The sequence below is a fragment of the Miscanthus floridulus genome, chromosome 19 (genome assembly GCF_019320115.1).
Source record: "Miscanthus floridulus cultivar M001 chromosome 19, ASM1932011v1, whole genome shotgun sequence".
NCBI classification, from domain to species: Eukaryota; Viridiplantae; Streptophyta; class Magnoliopsida; order Poales; family Poaceae; genus Miscanthus; species Miscanthus floridulus.
The window spans coordinates 26768700-26774699 of NC_089598.1; positions in this window are offsets into that span (position 1 = coordinate 26768700).

Here is a 6000-nt window from a genome sequence, read left to right on the forward strand (position 1 = left end):
TGCAGTTGATTAATTACATCTTTGCATTGCATCGCATGCATATCATATATGTACGATGATGGATCAACGGATCGATCGAAGGATGATTGGGAATCCGAAGATGGTGTAATGATATTCTATCTAGGAGATGATGCAATGGGCTTTCTATTCAGTTGATGGTGGATGATCTGAAGATGCATATACTAACTTTTAGTATATATCCTACCTAGGCAAGCCCCGGTGCATAACCCCTACTTTTCTGCAGTTTAAATTATATTTGTGCATTAAGTTTTAAGGAGTTGAATGAAACCCACTTGCATATATATCTTTATCCTATGAGTCTTACTAGTATGACAGGATTGTGTAGAATGCTATGCTACAGGACTCCGATAGAAGTCGAATGATTGCCTGTCACTCGTGAGAGATAGGAAATATATTACTGTACTATTATCACTTGAAAAACATAAATAGTGGAAAGGAAAGTGGTGACCGGGTAGGGATATGGTTTAGGTACTGGTGGCTGTAAGAAGTTGTGTCGCCACGGATGCGGGTCATAGCTTGGTTACACCGTTTTTCCCTGTATGGTCAATTAAGGACCGATCGTTGCATAAGCCATCGAGGCAAGTCACAGACTTATTATCCCGAGCACATACTTGGGTATGGGCGTTTAGAAGACTTGTTGCTCTCTTGTCGCGGATCTAGCTCTTTTTGGACCGACTGTCAGGGTTTTATTTTGGCGGAGGAGGTCCTTGCACCGCACTGAGTCCAAGACTCAGGGGCGGGGGCTTGAAGACCCAGTTTGGATGGGGACCTGGACACCCGAGATAGGAGTGTGATGGGTTGGTCCTGCTTATGCCTTGGGTATAAGCGGGATGTGTGTTTTCAGGGTACCCAGCTAGGGGCATTGATTCGTAAATTGCCGGGCGATCCAGTATGGCTTGTTTCGTGCCTAGCATCGTAGTAAGAACTGAAAGATGGAAGATGGAAAAAAGAAATCTAATTGCTTACCACCTGCTTGAAAGTAGCACAGGTGCTTACATAGAATGGTTAGTTAATGAACCAATACAGCTATTAATAAAAATCGGATATAAGGACGCACGCTTAGTAATACTTTCTGCAAATGCAATAAACCCACAAGCCAGATGGCCTTGAATATCCTTGGAGTCTTTTCTTTTCTCATGTTGGGTAAGTCTTGCTGAGTACAATTGAGTACTTAGGGTTTTATTCCCCCTGTTGCAGGTGACAGGTGGATGCTAGAGCTGACACTTGTGTGCGGATTCCTCCTAGTGGGCTCAGCGAGGATTTCCTTTACGCTGCGATCATAGTTTTTATTTATAACTCCCACCAACTATTTTTATAAATGAAAGTTTCATAATCTGTTGCCATCGTTTATATATCAATACTTCATCATGTCATGATTAGATATTCATTTCTGCTGTAATTCTGATCATATGTTTATATTCCGCTGTTCAATTAAATTATTCATAACTCTGATAATATTATCTCATTCCGTTGTTATATTAATAAATATTATACTCTGAGGTTGTATTAAAAGTGATGTAAGAAATGGTTCAGAATGATGTAAGCTTTATTCTCTCATCTGTGGTCCTGATGGCAAAAATGTGGATTTTCGGGTTCTCCCCAGGGGTGTGCTTGATAGAACTGAGTAATTTAGTGTTCTTCTTTGGGTGTTTAGTGTCTAATGGAAGACAAACACTCCTGGGAGGCATTAGATTAGGCGGTTCTGCCACAGGTGGTATCAGAGCACAAATGGGGAAAATAAGGCTTCGAAAACCTTTTCTAAACTAAAATTTGACAACCCATTTTTATAAAAAATTAGGACATTTGTATGCGAAGTTATATAAGTAGCCTTATTACTATGGTTATGTATACAGGATAGATGGCACTCTACTGACTTAGGTAGGCTTGATTAAGTTTTCTGTAGGTACACTGACTCGAGAATAGTCTGATAGCATCGACTAGTTACAGGGAGAGAACAATGTGCCAAAAATCTAAGAACGGTTGCCCTATATGTTAGCAACAGTGGAAGGACGTATAGGACGTGCATTCGTGCATATCTTGTTTGTGCATTGTAGTGTCGTATTGCTTATACGCCGTCCATAGGTGTCACGCGTGTCGTATTATGCACGACGGACTTGTTCCTGTTCCAGAGTTAGGTCTGCACTGTGGCTTTGTGTTTCACGTTCGCCCGTGGCTCACGCCTGTCGTGACCCACATCTCCCCGTATCCCTTTTCTGCACTCTTATCGGACCCTTGCCCTGCAGTCGTACTAGTCAGTAATGGCATCACACGTCACTCGCCTCGAACTCGTGGAATTTGGTCAATTCATCGTAGTGATCTCACGCGGAAACCCTGGTGAACCGTGCCAGGATCACTGAGTGCTCCACCTTTATAAGCAGAGCCTGACTTAGCCATTAGTATCACCACTCGACGCACTTTAGCTCGCTTAGCTTTTCCTTGAGCCAGCTTTTTGCTCAGCCTTCCTTGCAACCACCGCCAGAGATGGCAGGAGCCTAGGTTAGTACCTATTGCCTGAACATTGAGGGTTTTCCTAGAATCCTGCATGCCACTGTGCAAAAGTTCAGAGTTAGAGATCGTCCCAAGTATGAGGGCCGTGAGTATGAGGAGCATGGCATCGAGCGATGTGAGGTTACCATCTACATCGGGAGGAGTGAAGAGTTCCCTAACCTCACTGAAGCCTAGAGTGTGACAACAACCGGGTTTCACTTCGCCAACACCTACCAGGTTGTGGCCTGCAAAGCCTTACGGTACCTCTGCCAGATCTATGAGGAGTTAATTGCCCGTACCCCCATGCGGTTCTTTCCTCCTTTGGACAAGAATCGGTGAGCATGGAGGGCTCGCATGGAGGCCTTGCAAGGACAGGATGCATAAGAGGACAGTCCCACCGTGGTGCACTTGACCACATACCTGCTCGCTCTGGATGAGCAGTATGACTGTCAAACCTTGGAACTGAGGAGTTGCCTCCATCGAGCCGATGAAGTCGAGATCTTCAACCGGATGCTCTAGGTGCAGTTCGCCGAAGCACATGCCAGTGCTGCAGCTATTGAGAGCCGGGAGACTGCCATGTTGGAAGCCCTAAAGGAGGCTGAAGATCGGCATGTCCATCAGCTACGGGTGGCCTATCTTGTCACCAGGGCCGAGCAGAGGACGTTGGCTGCTGAAAGGCAGGATGCCCCGATCTTGGAAAGGATCCCTATCCACCCGCCAGAAAGAAGAAGAACTGGTGTTGCAGCACCGCCAGCACCTCCACCCTCGAAAGTGTCAGAAGAAGAGCCCTTGGTTTCTCTCACTCAGCCATTGCCCTGAGAAGATGTAGATTAGTTGCCTTAGGATGTTGTACCCATAGTAGTAGTGCTTGTTGTCGCTGTCCTCCGGTATTGTACTCTCGCCTGTTGTTCATCATCTGTAGTTGTTGAGCTCGTTCGACCGTAGGGAATGCTGTGTCATGAATGGGAGCCTAAATGCCTGTATGATGTACCCGTATCAGACCGTTGGAAATGAATCCTGTTTATTTCGCTGTGTTTATTGCGTTCCTCTACCTTAAGTTTCGTTAGATGTGATTAGAGTTTCAAGGGTGAAGTTAAGCGAGATACAAGAGAAGTTGACATTCAGATGCTAGCAAACTAGCCATGATTGGAGAACATTGGACACTGTATCGACTAATTGTGGGTGTTCCAGCAGAACACTTGAATCTCTTTAAATCAAATCCGTCGTTGGATTTGAATCCCTTGTCCCTTATTGTGAAGGGAACCTTTGTTGTTTGAATTTTCCCTTGCAATACTCCCCTTATTATGTGGTATATGACTCCATCGCCTTCATGGCGTGTAAGTTGGTAATAGTTGCCTGGTTAAAAGCTTATGGTGCCACGATGACATGAGTGCTCCTTGTAGAACAACTGCCACATGGTGACGCTGCTCAGCACGCACTGGTATCGAGGTTGTTAACCAAGTACCTATACCAAGTTACACCGCCGTACCATTTTGCTTTAAAAAATTTCTCCTTGGAAATGTTCAGGTGTTCAAACAGGAAATCCACAATGGGTTGATGCAGAAGTGTTCTCTCTAGTAACCAAGAGGAGATGGTTTTGGAGGAAGAAAGTATGACATGGTTTCAGTCTACTAGAAAGACGGATATGGTTGAGTAAAGGAAAGAAAAAGAAGAGTAGTAAGGATAGTTAGCCTCGGGTAGTCGGGAGTAATTAAAAAGTCTAAGTGGATGTCATGTCCAAAGCCCTGTGTTTAGTTGACCGCGCTACGCATGTTGGGTCATTTTGCTGTGTGCCCTACGAACGTTGTCTGTATCGGGCCCATAGCTCCCCGTTTTCGCGTGGCCACAGCATCGTACCGCACTCACCGTCCTTGTGCACTGTGCACTTTTCCTTTTCCTAGCGTCCAGTCGGCTCTCTACCCCACACCATCGTTCCTCGTACCAGACCCCCCTCCCTCTCTTTTCCTTCTTCTCTTGGTGACACGACCTCTTGCATGCCTACCTCGTCGAGCGGACCCCCCCTCTACTCTCCTTTATTTCCCCCTCCGCCGCTCGCACAGGAAGCGCACCATATCCCTGACCTTATCTCCACAGCATGCACCGTTTGTGCATTCCATCCTCGTCGCACCCACTTCCGGTGTGTCGCTCCCCACCTCCGTTCGCCCCTATAAAATCCCCTTGGTCCTTGCTCTTCTTTTTCATCCCCATTCCTCTCACATTCACAGCAGAACTACGAAATACAGTCGATGTTGTGAAGCTAGGTTCGTTAGTCTGAGGTGATGGTGTGATCTGAGAAGAAGAAAGGATCCGGTTCGTCGAAGAAGTTCAAGTTCTCTTGTTTAGTTTGGTCTTAGGGTTCACGATGTTTTACTTCTCAGTCGACTGTTTCTGGATCTATTGGACTACACCATGTTTTAGATACTCATTATCCTGTTGTTTCTCCATTGTCCTTGCCTATCTCGACTTCTAGAGTAGGTCTCGGTTGTACCAGGTTGCTCTTAACCATGTATCCCTAGATACCCGTGTGGTAGTATTCGAAGTCGTGGAATCTTTCGTGTAATCCCTGATCTACGAATTGTAATCGCGTTTTCCCTCTCCTGGTTCTTGCTTCGAATCTCAGGACGAGATTTTTTTTAAAGGGGGTTGGTTGTAACACCCCGGCATTACGATCTTATTTAGTGCCGTGATTTAGGCCTAAGTAAAACTTTCGAAACGAGTTTCTCGAATTTAAAATATACGTGAAGCGATAAGCGAATCTTGTGTGACTTAGTTTTGCGGACTCGAATTAAGCGCTCAAGTTAAACTACGCCATGCGTAGGAATATTTATGAATGTCTGACAACGATTCTAGCAAACGGGTTGTTATATTAGATTAAGCATAAGAAGCAACTTTTATAAATAAAATAAAATCTATTAATAAATAAAAAGATATATATATATATATTTATATATATATACACTTCCGTGTTTATTTGGATAAGTAGGCGTGGTTGAAAAGCTTTGGCCTAGTGACATATTTACATTCACGTATAAACTCGTTTTAGTCCCTAGGATAAATTAGTAACGTACCAGCGATAGCAGCCGTCCTGGCCGCTTGACGCTTAAATACGGTGGTCGTTTTCCCCGCTCTAAAATAATCTGTCATCCGAATTATTAACGCCGCGTCGTGTTGTCGGATCCGTCGCCGCGTACGCGGGCTCGCTGGATATCGTCGATGGTGCAGTATCGCTGTCTACCTCCGTTGTCACGTCGCTTTGCAACACTGCCAAAAAACGACGTGCTATCCCTGCATTGATGGAGATGGCCGAGGCGTGTAAATGTCGTCGCCCTGTTTTTCTCCATCTCACTCTCTTGGTGTCTGCCTCTGCCTGCCTCGGCTTGTCTCTGTCTGCCTTGATTGCTTTTGTCTTCTGCCGCTGCTTGTCCTTGCTCCACTGTTTCTCTACCGGACAAGCCGGCCGGTCACCTTCGAGCTGCTGCTGTGTCCGGCCCC